The sequence below is a fragment of the Lycium ferocissimum genome, chromosome 2 (assembly GCF_029784015.1).
Source record: "Lycium ferocissimum isolate CSIRO_LF1 chromosome 2, AGI_CSIRO_Lferr_CH_V1, whole genome shotgun sequence".
Lineage (NCBI taxonomy): Eukaryota > Viridiplantae > Streptophyta > Magnoliopsida > Solanales > Solanaceae > Lycium > Lycium ferocissimum.
The window spans coordinates 3,584,662-3,607,195 of NC_081343.1; positions in this window are offsets into that span (position 1 = coordinate 3,584,662).

The window sequence follows — 22,534 nt, forward strand, 5'->3', positions numbered from 1 at the left end:
CAATCGACGTTGGCGTAGCAAAAGCCGACCAATCCATGCCTATAATAACATCAAAATCCACCCATTTTTAACTCGACACCAAGTCGATCATAGTACGGCGATCACAAATCACAATTACACAATTTCTATATACTCGGCTAGCTTACCGATTCACCGACTCGGTGTAGACACCTCAAAAGGTTTAATCGATTCCGGCTTGATTCTAAGCCGACGCAATATATGGAGTAACATATGACAATGTGGAGCCGGGATCTATCAAAGCATATACATCATGAGATGTCTGAATTTTTATAAATGACGTGCTAGCTTAGGGTTGGATTCCTAAGTACGTATAGCTAATGTTTGTTATCTACTAACGTTGTTGTAGATCTTGGAAAGCACGAGACTTAGGTTTGGATTAGCTTGAGGAAGTTGACAAGGTATGTTAAGGCTATTCCCTTTTTCTTCTTTTGGCATGGTCTATATGGAACAAACGGACGACGAACGTATAAACTCCAAAGAATTGCTTATTCTTAAATACTAGAATGGCTAATGTTCTTGATATCCAGCTATTTCATTATGTCACGATACATGTCTATGATTCAAGTCCTATTTCGATATTATAATCCATAGTGACATTCGAGGGTGTTATGCTTCAGTTATTGAGAGTTCCGTAAATAATCTTATGAGTCTCACTTGCATTCATTTGCTTTTATATTTATGTAAAGCTATCCCTTCCTTCTTTTTTGGCATGAATTACATAAAACGAGCGGACGATGAACGTACAAAATTCAATGAATTTTAGTTCTCGTGTACTTGACATGACAGCTTGTCTTTGATTCTCAAGTATTGGTTCATTCTGATTATTCTATTGAGTCTCAGATGATGGTTTAGTTTGCATATGGTTGCTCATGATATTCTAATCGTGCATAGCATTATTACATCATTTCACCGAGTCTCGGGCCGGGTATGAATTCGTGTACAGTTTCATTGCATTACTCACCGAGTCCCTCACTAGAGGGTCGGGTACAGTATATATATGATTATTATATTATATATGGATCGGGGTACATTCCTGCGCATTATTATATGATATATATGATTATTATATTATATATGGATCGGTTGTATTCTACCGTTATATTATAATCTATGCCTACCATACGCCACAGAGTCGGTTTCGGCATTATTATATTATATATGGTTTCATGATCCGTCCGTACTTGACGTTCTTATGCCTTACATACTCGGTATATTGTTCGCGACGTCCCTTTGCTCCGGGGGCGTGTTCATATTGTTTATATTATATATGGATCGGGTTCCATTTTCTTACGTTCCAGTCATTACGGTTATCACGTGTGTATGGGTATGTATCCCGAATCATATTGCGTACATTAATCGTGGTTAGTATCGTTCGTTGAGTAGCGACCATATATAGGCCGATATGTCGGCTTTTTTATCGGTTTGATTAAAGTACTTTATTATATTTTCGATTTTTTATTTTTTTTTTTTTATATGTCCAGTTTCATTATGTGAATGCAGAGGGTTCGCTCAGCTCTAAGTAAGAGTTAGGTGCCCATCATGCCCTATCGGAGTTGGGGTGTGACACCTTCAATCAAAGCACCTAGTAAGTCTCCAAAGTCGTGATCTCTAGCTCGGCCTGATATGGATATTCTTGATGAAGCTCGGCTTGTATCATTCTCCCCTACTTCAAAAGAATTCGTCCTCGAATCTAGACCTTTCAAAACCATAGGGAAGACAAGTAACAACAAGGTCCTCCAAGGATGAGGGTTAGCGTTTAGTAAAATTCTTACCTCACTAACATGCCAAGTATGCACACATTTGTGATATAACCAAGTATCAACCATGATTAAGAAGAACAAGCTCTCATATAGAGCACTAAGGACTTGGTTAAAGAACATGAAATGAAGATATCATAGAGGAACCAATGGTTTCAAAATACCGAAAAGGCAATACCACATTGATTCTAATAGACATGACACACAAATGATCCTCAACTTCAAAGTGATACCACCCCAAAGGTACACTATGACCAAGTCACACCAATTTAAAACATCACCGGGGTCAAAAGGGAAGAATATCCACACATAGTGGCCAAGAGAATGACTATCATCTATAATGGCCATTAGATCCCCTCCCCACATAAGATGCACCCCCAACACAAGCATGAATGTCATCATATGCAATTAGATAGTAAAGAAAGGTTTCATACAAAACAACTTCATCTATGGTGTCCTCACATGTAGCTGCACTATTAAATTCAAGTACATGATCAAGCATACTACTAAGACTCTAAAACACAAGGAAGAGTTAACAATTTGCAAGCAAGTATCACCTCTCTTTTCAAAACACTCCTTCCCCACAAGTGTATTATCATTTCCCAAGGGGAGTTTTGTATCATAGGGAAGAGCGTCATCATTCCATAGTGGATTTTCAAATACCATGTAGTCCCTAAAAGTGGCTACATTTTCAACATTACAATACATTCCACTAGGCACTTCACTCTCATTAGTCATGTTATCATCAAATAAGACATTATCTTTAAAGAGAGAATAATCATTGAACAATGGTAAGTCGAAGCATGTAAGTTCATTCTCAAAAAGACATATGTCATCTTTCAAAGTACCTTTATTTACATGACTATCCATATGACACACATCACCATCATAAACAGGACTCTCATCACTTGACAAAAAGATAAGGCCAAGAGACTCATTTCCACATTCATCAAACAAGGATGGGGTGTCACACTCATTCAAATGATCAGCTAGAACCACATCATCACTAATCAGAGGTCCATTAATCACTTCACAAAATTCTTCGACTAGTGGACTAACATTACACTCAAGTTGATCACATGATAATGTATTTTCATTCAAAGCACAAGTGTCAACACTAGGTGGACACAGATCAATCTTGCAAGAAGAATCAATTCGGTCATCACGAGGATCAACTAGTGTAGAGACACTTTCAACAATGATATTATCATCACATGGTAAAGAATCATTAAAATCACACAACGACAAGCTACTACTCACACTCACAACACAAACTTGTGCATTCAAAGAGATGGAAGTGTTGAGTATAGCTATCGTACCTTAAAGTTCACACGAAGAAACTTCTTTAGTTGACAAGGTTTCCACGGGAGGAGATTTTTGCAACCTTGCATTCATTGTCTCTTGTGGAAGAGGTTGTGGAAAGAGAAAACTCCCGCATTTGTCCACTACATACTTGTGCCTCTCTCTTTCATAGGTGAGTCCATGAGTTTCGAACAAATCACGATCTCTTCGTCGTTTCTCCTTGCATTCCGCAATTTCTATCTTACTCTCTAGGTGATCCATTTGACTATTCAATCTCCCTACCTTGTTGTTCATATCTTGTAACAACCTCCTCAAATCAACAAGTGTACGTTCCCCGGTGGGAACATGCGTTTCTCCGCCTTGATTAGCCATTAGTACCAATTTAAGAAACTCAACAAAGAAAGCAAACACGTTACGTTAGTTAAAAATAACTCACCAAACGCTCAAGTATACGCACCTTTTGAATGCCTCACAAATTGCTTCGACTAATGGTTGTATGCTTGTTAATCCGATTGGGTCACAAGGTCCCGTCACTACTTGAGGTCAAGAGTGAATTCTTATCGACTCGAAGAAAGAAAGGACGACTCAATTTAAAAGAAACGCACTTAAATCAAGAAATTAACGATGAAGTTGTAAAACGAAAAAAGAACGAAAAGAATTGGCTTGAAAGAAAGGACTCGAGAACTAATTACCAACTAATAAGATCGATTACTAGTCGTTTAATAGTTGTAAGAATCAAAGAAAGGAAAAGGAATTGAAACAGAATGGAAGTTTGAGTTAAAAACCTTAAATGTTTGTCGCGTGACACGACCGTGATTCACGGACGAAGCGCACGACACGACCGTGATTCACAGGCAAAGCGCGCGACTCGCAGATAGAGCCACGGATGGAGCCACAGGTGAAACCCAAACATTTTAACTCTCTGTCATGGCGCGCGTTAGGTGCGCAACTCGCACGCACCACCCGGGACTTGTTGCGCGATTCGCAGACGGTGTCACGGAGTGAAACTTGGTGACATCAAATTTTCCGTGGGATCTGTTTGGATGCTCCTTTTTCTAAATATTCCTTGTACTTGGCCCACTAAAACCTAGTATTTTCCTTTTTGGGCTTACAAAAACACTTTTCAAAATTTGTACTTGATTTTTGAGGATCAAACCTTCTTTTTTGCTTTCTTCTTCACTATGAATCTATGAATGTCTTCAAGAATACTTAGAACACCCAATTTTCAGAGACCCTTCAAATCAACTCATTTTTGCACCAAATTTCAGATCTAGACTCCCTTTCACCTAGAGAACAAAGCCCAATAAGAATCAACCTCCAATTTAACCTCAATCACCAAGACCCATTTGGAGTTCTTCAAATAGCTTGAAGGTCTTCAATGGTGATTTTTTCAAAACTCAACCAAATCACTTGGAACTTCAGATCTAGAGGTTTTTTTGATAGCAACAAACTTGAATTCAACCTCAAATCCACACAATTCCAACTACAACACAAGTTTTCGAATTTGTTTTGTAATTTTCAATTTTTTTTTTTGGTTCAACCAAGGATTGAAGAATCAATGGAATGATCCCTCAACCTTGCTCTGATACCAAATGATACAAGAACGGATATGCAGAAACGAGAAATTAAGAAGATAAACAAAGGAAAAGAAAAGATACAAAGAAACTAACTAGGAATTCAAAAGAGACAAGGAAATTAAAGGATAAGTAAGTTGACACAAAGAGAAATACCAATTGGCAACCAAGGTTCTATATAACCAAGACCTCCAATTGAGTAATCAAAAAGCACCAAACTTCTTAAGGTGACCTCAAGGAAACAAAGTCTCAAGCAACCAACCTTCTCAACAAAGAATTCAACCAAAAGCTTCAACAAGCTCTCATCTCTCATGCTTCCAATGGAGTCTCACAAATTCGATATTTCATATCATAAAAAGTGGACCTACTAAAATAAACTAAGGTAGTATTTATAATAGATAGAAAAGGAAGACTACTATGGCTATTACAATAATACCCTTAATGAAGAAAGGGCCTTGTTTGGTTGGTAGTCTTCTCAAAAGATGAGAAAAGGCCTTCTTCTCCCTACTTCATCCAAATAAGGCCTATACTTCCATTTTAGCATATTCTTGAGCTTCATGCCTTCAATCCAAGCACCTAATAAGTCTCTAAAGTTATGATCCCTAGCTTGGCCTAATGTGGATATTCTTGATGAAGCTCGGCTTGTATCAAACGCTCCTTGGCGCCATGCTTGCCTTTCCCACCATTTTTCTTGCGCGGCATGTGATATAATTCGAGTGGCATCAAGACCTTTTACAAGGAGCCAAGCGAGGAAACTTCAAGCTATGCAAGCATTGTTCATGAGGAGGGACATACTTGAATACACTCTAGCACCTTCCCGGGGATTTCAAGTATTCATGACAGTATAGGAGGATGGTTTGGAGAAGAGGGTTGAAGATGGTCATGCTTGCAATGTGGCTATTACTCGAAGATTTGCAAATTTAAGCTTTGTTCCCAAAAGAAGACACCCAAACAAGGCCCTTACTTCATTAAGGGTAAAAGTGTAATAATGTAGTTGTTTCTTTCATTTGGAAGACTTAGACTATTTTGAATATTGATATTTGGTATTGTAAAACTCTTGAGAGTTGAGAGCTTGTGAAGCCTTGGATTGTGTAATTGTTGAGAGAAAACGTAGCTTGGGATTCAAATCCCTTGAGGTCTTCCTAGAAATTTGGTGTTTCTTTTGTTCTTAATTTAGAGGTCTTAGTTTTCTATAACTTGGGTTGCTAAATTAGGTCTTAAGTTGTGTCAAATTATCTATCCCTTTTGTTTCTTGTCTTTTATTTCTATTTTCATTCTTAATCTTGTATCAATTGGTATCAGAGCTTAGTTTAGGTTTGTTCCACCAAATCTAGTCTTGGGTTTTGATTCAACAACAAAAAAAAAATTGAAATTCAAAAAAAAAAATATCTCGAATTTTCTTGTTGATTTTGTTGAATCTAGTGTTAGATTAGAGTTTCTTAGTGTTTCCAGAGTCCAAATCTTCCATTTTGAGCTATTTGGAGTTGGAGTTTGTGTTCCACCATTGTTGAGCTTCAAAGCTTCAAGAACAAGGTTGGTGGGTTTGAAGAAGGAGAAGAATTGAAGGTTTGTTCTCTAGTGGATAAGGACTCTAAATCCGAAATTTGGAGGTATTTGACCAAGGATTTAAGGATCTACCATTTTTGGTATTTGAAGCTTTGAAGAACTCAAGAACTTGAAAAGTGGGTCTTGTGATTTGTTTGAAATTGAAGGCTAATTTCTAATGGGCTTTGTTCTCCATATCAAAGAGCGCCTACATCCAAAATTTGAGCGAATTTGGAGTTGAATTGAAGGTAGATAAAATTTTGAATTATTCTTATGTTCTTAAGGTTGTTCATATCTTCAAAGGAAGAAGATGACCTAAGAAGGGAGTTTAATCTTCAAAATTTTAGTTAAAGGGTCAAAAAGTGTTTGTGGGCCCAAGTAAGCATTCAAAAGAAAAAAAATTAGAAATACTTAAGTCTTATTTTCTAATATTTGCCCCAAAAAAAAAATTCAATCAAGACGTCGGGCTTGTTACGGCACGTGTGCGCGCTATGGAAGACGAGGCAATTTTTTTTTTTTTTTTAAATTTCTGATTCTCTTTGCAGAGCGCGTGTTGCACAGATTCAGAGAGGGGTATTTTGTGCGATCCTTGTGCGACGCATGGCCATTGTACGACTCTGAAAACTTCAAAAAATTTTCTAAGTGTCAGATTTAGAGAGGGGTGCTTTGTGCGACGGGTGTGCGACGCATAGCTCACGCACGACCTACAGAAGATTGTCTAAGTGCTCGAAAGCGGGTTTGATTCCTTCTTAACTTCCCTTCTTTGATTCGTACAACTAGTTAACAACTAGTAATCATCTTACTAGTTGCTAACTAGTTCTTGTGTCCGCATTTCTTTCGTGCCAATTCTTTCGTGCTTTTCTTCGTTTGTGCTTCGTTGTTAATTTCTTGGTTCAAGTCCGTTAGATTGAATTGATTCGTCCGTCTTTCTTAGTCTAACAAGAATCTATTCCGACCAAGAGTAGAATTTGAACCCTTGTGACTAGTCGACATTAACAAGCATACAATCTTTGGCGGAAGCAATTTGTGAGGCAATTAAAGGTGCGCATACTTGAGCGATTGTGAGTTGATTTTACTAATCTAACGTGTTTTCTTATTTTGTTGAGTGTCTTTAATAGGTACCATGGCTACGGAGGATGAAACACGAGTTCCCACCCGGGAACTTACACTAGTTGATGTAATGAGGGCCTTGCAAGCCTTGAACGATAAGGTTGGTAGTATGGATGGTGGAATGGAAAACTTGGGAAGTAGGGTGGAAGCAATTGAAGGAGGTAGTAGGGAGGTCTCGTATTCGCCCCGAGTGTAATACCAAGGAGGCACGAGTGGAGCGACTCCAAGCACTTCACTTACATTGTCACCCGGCACCTTCCATTATCTATATAACCCCACTCCCCAAAACACCCCCCAAAACACTCCTCAAAACACAACTCTCACCCCACTAAACAACATTCCCATAGGCCAACGGAACAATCCACCCCCACAAGATCAAACTCCAAATGACCCACATCCAAATGATCCACCCCCAAATGATCCACACCTAAATGCACCTATGCCACCCCAACACCATCCAAACATCCAACAACCAAATGACGATGAGATAGAAGAAGCTATACTCGAGCACGAACGATATGGTGACCAAGGTTGGAGGCAACGAGGGCAAGCATAAGGAGGTTATCGAGGGAGGGGTGAAAGGCATGGTCCTAACCCTCACATGGGTACGCAAAGAGGGTACCAAGCTCGTGAAGGGTACTAAGGTCGTGACCATTAAGGTTATGATGACGATGGAGATTTTAATGGGAATCACGGTTATGGAGGAGGGCGAAACACGAGTCTCAATTCTATCAAGGTTACTCTCCCAACCTTCACAGGAAGTAGTGATCCCGATACATTCCTTAATTGGGTGATGCATTGTGATAGAATCTTTTTGACGAATGACATATCTGAGGTGAAGAAGGCATCTTATGCCATTGCTCAATTCGAAGGGTACGCCTCCACATGGTGGGAAACTTAAGTGAAAGCAAGAAAAATTATTGGACTTCCGCCCACACCTACTTGGGATGAATTGAAGGATGCCATGAGGCGTAAATATGTCACCGAACGCTACAAACAAGAACAACTCAAGAAGGTGTATACCTTAAGGCAAACAAAAAGAGTGTGGAAGAATACTAGGATGAGTTCCAAATTGTCAAGATGAGAATCGACTTTGACGAGGATGAGTTAAATGCTATGACTCAGTTCCGAGCCGGGTTAAATGGTGACATTGTCTCCCAAATGAGACTCCACAACTATGGGAGCATCGAAGAAACCCTTCAAGCAGCTATTGAAATAGATGAGGGTCTCAAGGAAGACAAAATCAATAAGTCAAAGGGCTATGTGAGTTCATGGAACAATAACAAAGAACAAGGAGCCTCCTCCTCCAATTGGCAAAAGAATAAGGGCCCCATGCAAGAAGCCAAGAAACCATATGTGAAGAATTCTCAAGTTGAGAAGCAAGTTGACAAACAACCTCCGAAGTTTACTCCAAAAGAAGGAGGTACGAAAAACTCCTATTCAATGCTTTAAATGTCATGGCTTCGGTCATAGAGCAAGCGAATGCCCTAATCATAGTAGCGTTTATTTTAAGAGACACTTATATGTAGGATGAGGAAGAATGTGAGGAAGGAGATAATGAGAGCGATCATGAGAACGAACAACATGACAAGTGAAGGAGATGGTGTTGAAGGTGATGAGGAGCCTATTGTACCTCTCTATGTGGTGCGAAGAACCATGATAAGCAAAGCAATGGATGACCTAAGTCAACGGGAAAATCTCTTCCATTCCAAGTGCATCATTAACCAAAACACTAGCATCATGATCATTGATAGTGGGAGTTGTGCCAATGTTGCTAGTACCACCCTTGTTGATTTCCTGAAACTTCCCACCACCTACCATGAAAACCCTTACAAACTTCAATGACTCAATGAATGTGGTGAACTGAAGGTGACTAGGCAAGCTATCATCAAATTCACGGTTGGGAAGTATCACGATGAGGTGTTATGTGATGTTGTTTCCATGCAAGCGTGTTATCTTCTACTTGGCCGACTATGGCAATATGATAGGTCCGTCAACCATAATGGGAGAACTAACCAATACACCTTTGTCCACAATGGTGTCAAACATGTCTTGAAACCCATGATCCCCTCCCAAGTGGGTGAGATCTATAACAAAATGAAGGAGTTGAAGGAGAAGGGTCATAGTGCATTGCAAAAGAAGAACGTGGAGGAAGAGAGAGTAGAGAAGAGTAGTTCTCAAGAGGTGAGTGGAAAGAAAGGAGAACTTAGAGGAAAAACCAAGGTGTCTGTTTTGGCGAATTGTGGAGAAATTAGGGAGGAATTGGGAGAGCGTCAACCGGTGATTCTCCTCATGCATAGGGACTATGCATTGCACACTAATGAGCTAACCCCTTCTTTTCCTAGTTCTATTTCTTCTCTTTTGCAGGAATTTGATGATGTGTTCCCAACGGAACTCCCAAAAGGGTTACCACCCTTGAGAGGAATTGAACACCAAATTGACTTTATTCCGAGTTCTCAATTGCCCAACAAACCGACTTATAGAGCCAACTCGGATGACACTAAGGAGCTTCAAAGGCAAGTGGTGAGCTCCTTGAAAAGGGAGTTGTGCGAGAAAGTATGAGTCCTTGTACCGTGCCCATGATCTTGGTGCCAAAGAAAGATGGATCATGGCGCATGTGTGTTGATTGCCGAGCCATCAACAAGATAATGGTAAAGTATCGCCATCCTATACCTCGTCTTGATGGCATGCTTAATGAGTTGAATGGTTCATGCATATTCTCTAAGGTAGATCTTAGGAGTGGGTATCATCAAATTAGGATGAAACCCGGAGATGAGTGGAAAATAGCATTCAAGACCAAGTTTGGTCTATATAAATGGTTGGTGATGCCTTTTGGTCTCACTAACGCTCCTAGTACTTTCATGTGTTTGATGAATCATGTCATGAAACCTTTTATTGGCAAATTCGTGGTTGTTTACTTTGATGATATTTTGGTGTATAGTAAAACCATGGATGAGCATGTTATTCACTTGAAATGTGTGTTTGAAGTGCTTAGACAATAACAATTTTATGCTAATGTTGCTAAATGCTCTTTTTGTGTTGCTGAAATTGTTTTCTTGGGTTTTGTTGTGAGCTCAAGGGGCGTTGAGGTTGATGAATCCAAAATAGACGCTATTAAGAATTGGCAAACTCCTAAATCCATTGGTGATATTAGAAGTTTTCATGGATTGGCTAGTTTTTATAGGCGGTTTTTTAAGGGGTTTAGTACCATAGCTGCTCCTTTGACCGAGGTAATCTGAAAGGATAAACCTTTTTCTTGGGGTGTGGAGCAAGAAAAGGCTTTTGAAACTTTAAAACAAATGCTTAGCTCTGCACCGTTATTGCAATTACCTGATTTTGACAAAATCTTTGAAATTGAATGTTATGCTAGTAAAGTAGGTATTGGTGCCGTTTTAACACAAAACCAAAAACCCATAGCCTATTTTAGTGGAAAGCTTAAGGGTGCGACGTTGAACTACTCCACCTATGATCTTGAATTGTATGCTTTGATTAGAGCTTTGGGTAATTGGCAACACTACTTTGTGGCTTAAAGAGTTTGTGATTAGACCGACCTATGAGTCCTTAAAACATCTTAAGGCCCAAGGAAAGTTGAACAAAAGGCATGCTAAACGGGTTGAATTCCTTGAAACCTTCCCTTATGTAATCCAATACAAAAAGGGAAAGGAGAATGTAGTGGCGGATGCCCTATCAAGGAAACATGTTTTGATTAATACCTTGTCTTCCAAATTGATGGGTTTTGAAAGCTTGAAGATATTGTATCCCGAGGACCCCGTCTTTGCCAAAATCTTTCTAGATTGCGAAGAGTGGGAAAGGGAGAGGTGGATTAGGGATAGGTATTCTACTCCCTATTCTAGGTTTGATGGTTTCTTGTTAAAAAACAAACGTTGGTGTGTGACCATGAGCTCTTGGAGGGAATTATTTGTGAGGGAGGCACACAATGGGGGATTGATGGGACATTTTGGGATTGATAAGACTTTGGGGATTCTTGAGGAGCAATTTTATTAGCCACATATGTGGAGGGATGTGGCTAAGATTTGTGGCCAATGCATTGAGTGTCGTGGCGCCAAGTCTAGACTCCTTCCCCATGGTTTGTATACCCCTCTTCCCACCCTTCAACAACCTTGGGTTGATATTTCAATGGATTTTGTGTTGGGTTTGCCTAGAACCAAAAAGGGTAAAGATAGCATCTTTGTTGTGGTTGATCGATTCTCTAAATGGCTCATTTCATTGCTTGTCATAAAGTTGATGATGCTCCTCATGTTGCATCTTGTTTGTTGAACATGTGGTGTTGCATGGTATTCCAAGACCATTGTGACCGATGTGATCCCAAATTCCTTAGCCACTTTTTTTTTTGGAAAGAATTGTGGGGACGACTTAGTACTAAATTGTTGTTTTCTACCTCTTGTCATCCACAAACCGATGGCCAAACCGAAGTTGTCACTAGGATCTTAGGTTCTATGCTTAGGGCCATGGTTAAAGGGAAACTAGCATCTTGGGAAGATCAATTGCCTTTTGGTTGAATTTGCTTACAATAGAGTCATTCATAGCACTATTGACATGTCACCTTTTGAAGTGGTTTATGGTTTTAACCCCCTAACCCCTTTAGATCTAACCCCTTTGTCTCAAGATGTTATGCCGAGTTTAGATGGCAACAAACGAGCCGAGGCCATGAAAAAGTTGCATGAGAAGGTGAGGCTTCACCTTGACAAAAAGAATCAAGAAACGGCCAAGAGAGCAAACAAAGGCCGCAAATGAGTTGTGCTTGAACCGGGTGATTGGGTTTGGGTACATTTCCGGAAGAGAGGTTTCCCAACAAAAGAAAGACCAAGTTGATGCCTAGAGGTGATGGTCCATTTGAAGTACTTGAGCGACTCAATGAGAATGCATACAAAATTGATCTTCCACCCGAATACCAAGTTCATAACACCTTCAATGTGTGTGATCTCTCTCCTATGGCGTTGCAAGATGTAATCCCTTAAATTTGAGGACAAATTCTCTTCAAGAAAGGGAGAATGATAATTCGGGAGTGGCATCAAGACCTTTTACAAGGAGCCAAACGAGGGAACTTCAAGCTATGCAAGCATTGTTCATGAGGAGGAACATACTTGAATACACTCTAGTACTTTCTCGTGGATTTCAAGTGTTCATGATAGTATGGGAGGACAGTTTGGAGAAGAGGGTTAAAGATGGTAATGCTTGCAATGTGGCTATTACTTGAAGATTTGCAAATTCAAGCTTTGTTCCCAAAAGAAGACACCCAAACAAGGCCCTTACTTTATTAAGGGTAATAGTGTAATAATGTAGTTGTCTTCTTTTGAGCTTTAGTATAAATAGTAGTTTCTTTCATTTGGAAGACTTAGACTATTTTGAATATTGATATTTGGTATTGTAAAACTCGAGAGTTGAGAGCTTGTGAAGTCTTGGATTGTGTAATTGAGAGGAAAGGTTGCTTGGGATTCAAACCTTGAGGTCTTCCTAGAATTTGGTGTTTTGTTCTTAATTTAGAGGTCTTAGTTTTCTATAACTTGGGTTGCTAAATTAGGTCTTAAGTTGTGTCAAATTATCTATCCCTTTTGTTTCTTGTCTTTTATTTCTATTTTCGTTCTTAATCTTGTATCAGCATGCCTTGTGCGCATGCCTGTCTTTGCATCACGCCCAGCTCGCCCATGACTCTACCTTGCTCAAGCCCACTGCCTAGCCTTGCCTTGCCATGTCTTTCCTTGTCCCGATCATGCCATGCCATGCCATGTCTTAGTTGAGCCTTGCCCGCACACTGCCTTGCCATGTCCACTCCCATGCCAAGGTCTTGGCATGCCTTAACACTCAAGCTACCTGCCCTTGTGTTAACGCCCATGCTTTGCCCATATGCCCATGCTGGGCGTCTTGTCAACATGATGCCCACACCATCATAGGGTCGTGCCAAGGTCCATCATGTAAATCCCTTGTCACGCCCATGCCATGCGATCAACCAAGTCGAGGGACTAACAGCTGGCTATCGCAGGAGATCACTCCCTAAAGCAGAGTATTACTAATATTTACTCGCTCTATTCTAATTTATGTTACATTTTTCTCTTTTGAATATTTGAATTTTCTAAATTTTGATCAACATTTTAAAATGTCTTTTTTTTCCGCATATTGACATGAGATGTTGCAACTTATAGTACTTTGCGTATAGTTTTTGATAACTAATTTTAATTAAATTATTAATTCGATTTAATTCAATTTAGCTTCAAAAATTAGTTAAATCTCTAGAAAAGAAAAGAAAAAAAAGTGTCACATAAATTGAGATATTGGGAGTAAGAAACAATCACCTCTCTTTGCCCAAATAAATTTATAGTGCCAGAGTCAACGGCATTTGATTTTTTTATTCATTTAACCATAAATCTTTAAATTTGCAAAATAAAATAACATTTTGAAAAGCACATTAACAATAATAAATGACAATTTTGTATCGAACAATTCATCAATTTTGCACCAACTTTAAGCTAGTTAAGATTAGCTCTTTATGAATCATTTATGTTCATTCGATCCATTTAATTTCAATATTGGGATCCTTTCTTCTTCTTATTATTATTTTTTTATTTTTTATTTTTTATGGATCCCTTGTTCATTTGACATCCCACCGAGTATAGCTGGGCACTGAGTACGTTCAACAAGATTAGTTTTACCGTAACTGACAAATGTACTAACCTCTCGATCTTCTTTATGTACAAATTTTGAGCTAGTTACGCTTATAAGCGTACATATCCCAAGTTGCGATTATCAACAGAACTATATGAGTAGTGATAATCTTGTTTTACCCCGAAATTGGATAATAAGTTAAATTTGTAAATGAGGTATAGGATATGTGGCACTTTAATCTATTCTTTGATGAACAAAAGATGTACGTGTATATTTTGCTTATAAAACGGCTTAAGTAATGTATGAGTTGGTATGCTAATGGTTGGGTAAAGATGTTAGGGTTTATATATTTAAGCTAAGATTTTTTTATATATTCCGTGCAATGTTGAATGAAATGATTCAATAAATTATTTAAGCTGTAAACCGGACCAAAATTTGAAGAAATCAAAGCGAGAGAGAATTTTAATATATATATATATATATATTCAAATACAAAACTCTTGGATCTGAAAAGCCAACCCTCAAAAGTAAGGGAATGCCCCTATTTATAGTTTTCCTCTATGGGCCTTCTATACATCATGGACCCCTTTTAGGATAAAGAAAACCTAATATGGATAAGGTTGGGTCGTACGGTCTGACACCCGTACGACCGTCAGAAGCAGGTGGCAACATGATCTCCACACGTGGCGGGCGAATAACTGATTATCCGGACCAACGGCCACGATCAGAATGGCCATGAAGAAGACGGGCTAACGGCCACGACTAATTCCGCTATGTTTGAACCGGATAAACGGCCACGATCAACTCGGCCATGGAGGGACCGGACCAACTACTACGGTTGAACCGGACACAACGACTTTAATCAAAACTTCTTCAGATCAAGCGCTATTGTTTGCCTTCTTTCTTTTATCGCCCCCGGTTTGCACCGGACAAACGTTATCGGTTTTACCGCATACGTATAGTCCCCACACTTTCCGGACCGAGGTCATACATGCCGACTAACGGGGGAAGTGGATGAATCATGAAACCGTGATCTCGTTGGCTCGTTCTTATCTTCTCGTTTTGGCGGGAACAGTTGTCACCTCTTTCTGTCGTCTGCCACGTGTCGCACCCCGAAAGGCCAAGCTCTGCAACTGCCGTTACGCACGTCCTTTCAAATCACATCTTCATTAATTATGGGACACGTGGCGTTCGCCGATTGGTCGGGATTTGTAACCGCCCCAACCCAATGCCTATATAAGGCCTTCAACGTCATTCCTTCTTCACTTTTACTTCTTCGTCTTTCAACATTTTACCTCATTTTCTTAACTTCTTAACTTCTGTTCTTCATCACCCTCCTTTCCATCGTTGATTCCATCACTTCAACACTTATATTTGGTGCTTAAATCTGCTTGCAAGGAACTCGTTCCACTCAAGTGTTGCTTCCCTGATTGAAGCGTTACTCATCCCTCCACTTTGCTTCATTTTCTTTACTTCGCTATTTCCATCTTCTTACCTTCTTCCCCTTATCAAAATTTTTTAACCTCTTTCTCACCCATTACAAATGTCTGCCAATACCGAAACCACCCTCAGATACCCTCGGTTTCTCCCTGGGGGCCGAACCGATATCCCAAAATGCCCGAAAGGGAAAAACGTGGCCCGAGCCTACGGCTTTAGATATAGTGTATGCCGATCAAGCCCAACTTCAACAAGGAATTTGAAGCCGAGAAGCCCTCTTTGCTGCGGGGGCATGCAGGGGTACGACGTGGCGCGATACCCCTCGTCCATCACCGAGGATAAGCTCGATCGTCCGGATTGTTGCGGATGGGATAACCATCCGGGTCTGGGTGTGTTTGCTCCCGGACCCCGGATGAATCAACTACCGACCACAGGGAGGGCTTTCTATATGTTTACACTTATCCCTTCACGCTCCGCTTGAACCCGCAATCGATCATATTGGAGATATGCCGACACTCATAATGTGACTGCGCAAATTGGTCGAGATAATGAGGACGGGGTAGCTTGTCTCCGATTATTGGCCAACAACGCCAGAAGCCATTCACGATGTCACATCCGATCCGCCTCTATCCCCCGAGACTCGGTTAGGGAGGCGTAATAAAACTAGCCAGCGAGGGCGGGAATCCGATCTTCTCCAAATGGACGAAGCGCGTAGACCGGGTCAAGTTAGAGCGCTTCGTTCGGGGCGAGGACTCGGACATTATCCCGAGGGAATACATGCCCTTCCCGTAAAAAATGGAATGACAACCGTAAGTTTCTCGATCCCGCCTTCATTAATTTATCCTTATACTCTTTTACCTAATCCTTCGTGCTTACGTCTCCCTTTCCGTTTCAGCAGCCGTGGCATGGTGGATAACTCCGGTCGTCCACACATGAACGAGTGGGTTGAGGCGCTCCTTGACCAAAGTACACAAGAGCCGACATGGGAATCTCGGAGCCCGTGGCCGATGGGTTGCCTAAAATCACGGTAACACCACTTCAGCTTGGGTATTACGTACTATCTCGCAACTTTCTTAATTTGAATATTATCCATAACCCCCCTTCGATTTTAGGTTTACGAAGGATTCGATGAATCCGGACCCGGGGCGACAGATGAGCGAGCTGATCGCACCGCCGTTCAATCGCCGGGTCGTCCGAATTATTCGCGCCGCCAGCAAAAGGCGAAGGAAGCCCTCGGATAAAGGAGAGAAACCAAGAAAAAGGGCTAGGAGCGACGTCCGGTCTCTGAGAGATGAAGAAGAGTCCGATGTGATCATTCGCCGGGTCGGAGTGGCCCCAACCTTTGAGTCGGTACTAAAAGAGGAAGTTGCAGTTCCACCCCCTTCAACCGAGGAAGGACCCTCCGCTTCGGCTCAGCTACTAGGTGGGGAAGAAATACTTTACCCAACACCTCTTAGGTCAATTGAGTTTTTGGATATTATAGGTGATGCCTCCGAGGAGATTCCGCAAAGTGGGGAGATGGGACCTCAATCGGCTAGCGCGCGCGGCGCGCGACGAGGCCGGGTAGGCACGCACCGGGCACCGCCGGATGCCGTCCCGTGCCCCTACCGAGGACCCCGCTATCGGGTTTGAAGCTCTACTTCTCGCCGAGGCTTGGTGCTGTTCCAACTACCCCCGGCTGCTCCGAGGTCGGATAACTGATGACATGTTTTTGGACACTCCTCCCGCGGCCAAGGGAGGCCGGCGGGTTTTCGTCATCTTCCCATCCCTCGGTTACGAGGGCGGCTAATCGCGATCCACCGAAACCGGTGAGGGAAGGCGAAGTGCGCGTCTTTCCGCTCCTAGTGTGGAACCTAGGAGAACCGCATCGGCAATAGTTACGGCTCAAGATTGCCGGTTTCTTATCTCGTCGGTGGGAGTGGCAAGCTATTTAACGCCCCTTGTCTCGAGACTCGGACAAAAAGGAAGCACGGCCAAATCTTCGCGAGGCATTAACGAAGGCATACATGTGGGCAATCGGGTAAGCCTTTCAGCCCATGCCTTACATAATTTGATGTGAGTTTTTGGTTTCTTGTTTAACATCTGTGCTTCTTTTACAGAGTGTGGTGCTTGTTAACGAAGCCTTCATCCGGGCCCAACAAGAGGTTGATGATCTTAGGGGCCAGCTGGACACCCAAGGTCAGGAAATGGAGAAGTTCCAGCATCTTTTGCATGTAAAAGAAGAGGAGCTGAGCCGAGCAATGGCCCTCACAAACCTTCAGCCCGAACTCGATGCGACGAAGGCCGAGAACCTTCTACTAAAGGATGAATTAGCGGGATTGTGGGAGAGGAACCGACACGGAGAGAGAAAATGGGTCTTGATCAAGACAACACTCGATTTTCTTCCAAACTTAGCGAGCTCGAAACCGTCGTTTCCCAACTCCGAGGGGAACTCACTCGGTTAAATGCGATCGTCGTCAATTTGGCCGAGAGGCACCGGAGAAAACTTGAATCCGAGAGTGCCAAATATGAGGAGAGAATGAGGGTATTCGAGCAAAAAGCTAAAGACAGGGCTCGAATATGCGACGAACTAAAGACCCGACTTAAGGAGACGGTTGAGGCTAATGATCTTCTCAAAATCAAGCTTGAGTCGGCCACTCGAAAATCGGAGTATTCTTGATGAAGAGAGGAAACTAAGTTATCAAGCAGCCGTCCGGCATCACACCCCGACTTTAATAGGGTGTGATGGGCACCCGACCCTTATTGTGAGCCGAGCGAACCCATCGACTCTTATTACACATATGAACTTATAAATCGGTTAGAAATGAATACATAGAAAATTTTTCTTTTCATAAGTAAAATCATACATCATATAAGACTCGTAACACGAGACGTAATAACATGTCGGCTGTCGGATGTCAGCATTAAACTCACAACCCAATACCCACGACTACGTCCGCAAAGTCTCTAACTCGAACATGGCGTCATAGCATAGGACTCTTGACCGGCAACCCTCCAGAGCAAATGGAGATGCAACTCCGCCGGGAACATCGTCTATAATAGCGTCGATCATCGGGGTGTGCAACGCGGTATGAAACGCGGCCCCCGAAGAAGAGGGGGTCGGTACGAGCATTGTACCGAGTATGTAAGGCGAGGAATAGTAACATAGTAGAAGATATAAGCATGAATAATAACAAGATTTCATATCGTGAGGTAAAGGGATGACTCCGTACATATGAACAATGTCTCCGCATAGAAACATAGAACATATCATAGATAACCGAGTAACCCGTGCATATGGTAGGCCCTAGGGGGCGGATGCCATGCATGCTTGTTCTTCCTTTTTTTTTGAAAAGAACATTTTCTTTTCATAGGCATAGAAAATAGAATTTATGTCATATCATGTTAAATCATAGTATATCATAGTATAGCATATCATGGTGTATCATAGGATCATAGCGTGTCATGTTGTATCATAGGATCATAGCATAACATAGTAAGTCATAGCATGGTCGATCATAGCATAGTAGGTCATAATATAGTACCGAACAATGTCGGCTCGCCCATAGCACCGAAATACATCGGCTCGCCCATATATCCCGCGTCGGGATGATGTTACCGACTGTGTGGCAATGAAACATAGTTCCCTTTCCCATTTTCCATGTATCCCTACCCCCCCCTTAATACGTACATATACATTTTTCATATCCATGTGCTATATAAGCATTTGTGAGAGCCCAAGAAAAATCATGTATCCATCGGAGTGACGTAAGGTCGGGGAACCCCGATTATGTTATAGAATAACTGTATATCTCATCTTGAAGGAATGATTAATATAAGGCGAGACTATTTGTGGAGAGTAATATCATGAGAAAATATAAAACAGATCATAAAGCATCGTTTCGTATACTTGGAACCTTTAAGAAAAACATTATTCGTGAGTAGAGTTGAGAATTCAAGAAATAGCTTAACGTTCTCATCTCGTCGCTAGAATCATAGACTTGGAACCTTTATTCATAGAATCATCATGGTCATAGTTGTCATGTAAACATTTCCTTCCTGGACATTATCCATGTTATTGTACAACATATCCATAGTCGTGTTCATGGTAGATTCATATTCTTAACATAGACGTCGTAGCCATTTTCTCATACCTAGCATCTTCATCGTCATCGTAAGAATATCCTCGTTAGCGTAGTTACTATACTCGTCGTTTGATGACGGGACAAGTGATCAAAAGTTTCCGTTGGATTCTACTGCAAGAGGCAGAGTCAAATGGAACAATAAGGAAAATACGGGGAACAATGGGCCCACCTCGGGTCAAATGAGGCGGCGTACCAAATTTACGTGCGTTACAATTCATGATGTCACTGAGGGTCTTAAGGTAATCGGGTCCTATTTGCGCAAGTTCTAGATGTTTAAGAAGTCTTTCCAACATTTCACGCGAGTTCTAATTCAATTTTCCGAATGAATAGTAGTTAGTTTCAATCTCGGTTGGGAAAGGAATGGTCCCCGAGGCCTCTATTCAAGCCTATTACATCTAAGACATGCCAAGAAAGAAAAGTGAAGCCTTACGTACCTCTTTCCGCTCTCCTTCGCTGTTTACCCAAATCCAAGTTGCAAATCGCGTATCTACAATTTGGTCATGTTTGCCAAACCTTGATTGGAGTCCTTAAAAATCCAAATCTTGAAACAACATTTGTCCGTAAAATTTCGAGATTTCCCCGTAAATGCGCCATCCCCCGGATTCTAACCAATAATTTTAATCAACAACAATCCGGAATTCAACTGGCCAAACCATCCACAATAATGCCACTAACCAACAATCATAATACAATATCGATAGGTAATTCAAGATATCCAAACCAACATCCAATCTTACCAAATCTTCCAACTTAACTAGAACAATAACAACACACTACTTTCTTTCAATTCATAAACTATATCAGCATTTCTATATGTTAGCAACATCATTTTCATCAATACAAGAAGCTATATTGAATTCACATTATCTTGCAAATCAGCCCACAAACAATTACAACCTCAATTTAGACCATTGAACCTTTGTTTTCATCACATAATCCACAACAAACAACAACCAATACACTACATAAGATTAGTTCATTATGTTCTATCAAACGGCCCTATTTACCACTCCACAACATACAACACTCCATGAGTTTCCTTCATTTCTCTGCTATTACAACAACACATAAACATACGTTGAATACACTTAATTTCTTACTCTAACACAACACATACTACACGGCCACACATGTGCACCCACTGCTACCATACTCCAATTTCTATATTTCCATGATTTTTTGTTCATTTGCATGCTACAACACTCATAACCCATGCATGACATATAATAGGGAAGATTAAGGCATACCTTCTTCACCCCTCGCTCTTCGGCCAAGCCTCAATCTGCAAAACAAATGGTTTCCTTCTTCCAACAACTACTCCACATGATAGAGGGCCTTCCAATTAGTAGGAAAACACAAGAGAACAATTTCTCATGATCAAAGATAGGAGGCGGTCGGCCGGCCATGTAGCCAACCACCTCTCTCTTTTTTTTTTTTGTTTCTTTTTCTCATTTCTTGATTTCTCTAGAACTCAAATGATGAACGTCTTTCTTGACCATCACTTATATATATATATGGGCACATGGCCAAGCACATGGCCGGCCATGCCCTTCTTTTCCTCCAATTTTTTTTTTCTAGACTTTTCTTTTTCTTTCCCCTCCAAACTTCTTGAATTTTCTAAATAATGGAAGATGAATTCCATACTTAGTCACCTTTTAATCACATGCACTTTGAATCCATGTGGGCCATAGTCCACCTTGAACCTTTTCCCCACAAGTCATGCATAACAATTTCAAATTTCCAAATTTGCCCTTAATAATCCATGCCACTAATGTTACAAGCGACTTACACATTCAAACGAAACCGGAAAATATAACTTCGTCCTTAACTTCCCGCCATTAGCTCGAAATATTCAAATGCGCAAAATGGGAGGTGTAACATCCGGGCTGAAGCTGATTTGGCAGAAGCCCTGAAAAGTGTGGAAGCCATCGAGGCTTACTCCACGGTTGTGGTAGAGCATGACCGGTGGAGATCTCGGAGGATTACCTCGAGGTAAGCCGAGCGTGGCTTTACCGATCTCCCGACTCGTTTCTGTAGAGGCTAGAATCGAGGAAGAAGCAAAAAGAGCTCTTGACTACGAATTCGAAGACTGCGAACGGACGCAGTCCGGCGATTCGCGGTTCCCGGTCATACCGGATAGGCCAGGGCTTGTATTACCTTTTGTTTTGCCTTTATAGCATTTTGAACTTTCCTAAATTTCAAGTGTAAAAGATTTGTATATATAAAAAGCGTATCCTTTCTCGTTGACCATTCTTTTGTTTGAATGTTTGTTATGATTCTTGTCCAAGCTGCCGATTCTTCCGAGGATAAGTGGACATCGGAGTGGCTTTCGGACTTTGTTCGATATACATAGAGTTTTCATCTCATCCAAGATGTTTTTATCCGGAGTCGGAATAGAGCGGTTTTGCCGCGGACTTATTTATACTTTGTGAATTCGGACGTCTCGAATCACGTTAGGCATTTTTAGGGCCGATATTTTGTGGCTATTCTTTTATTTTTTATTAGGTTTGGGCACACGAATCTCTCGCTAACAAGACTTACAGTGTAGCGGTCCCCGTTCGGGGGTATTAAGATTTAGGCTCGGTTTGCTATGACCTTGTTGCCTTTATCGTATTTCGACTGTAATGCCCGAAATCAAATATACGGATAAAATGGTGCCCGATTTTCAGGGCAAAGTGCTTTACCAGGAAGATAAATCCGAATGTAATAATATGATTTTTCAATAAACTCCAATCTTGTACATCATATGAGGACTTTATCCGTTTCCTTCGTTTTCGTCAAAAGGGGTCTTCTAAGTGGACATGATTCGCTCGATCGTTTGGTCCTTCATCAAAACCCAACGAAGGTCCGGATTGGTTCTTGCCATGAAAAATTAAGGGGGGCCGATTGCTTTTTTATCGTTTAGTCCCTTTCCCTTTTAAAATGCCCGGGGTCGGGTCCCTAGATCCCGGCCCGGGGTCCCTCATTTTAAATTCTTCCATTTCCCAAAGAATCGGGAAAAAGGCCCAGACGTGGGTTTCCATAACCCCTTAGTGTTATTTTG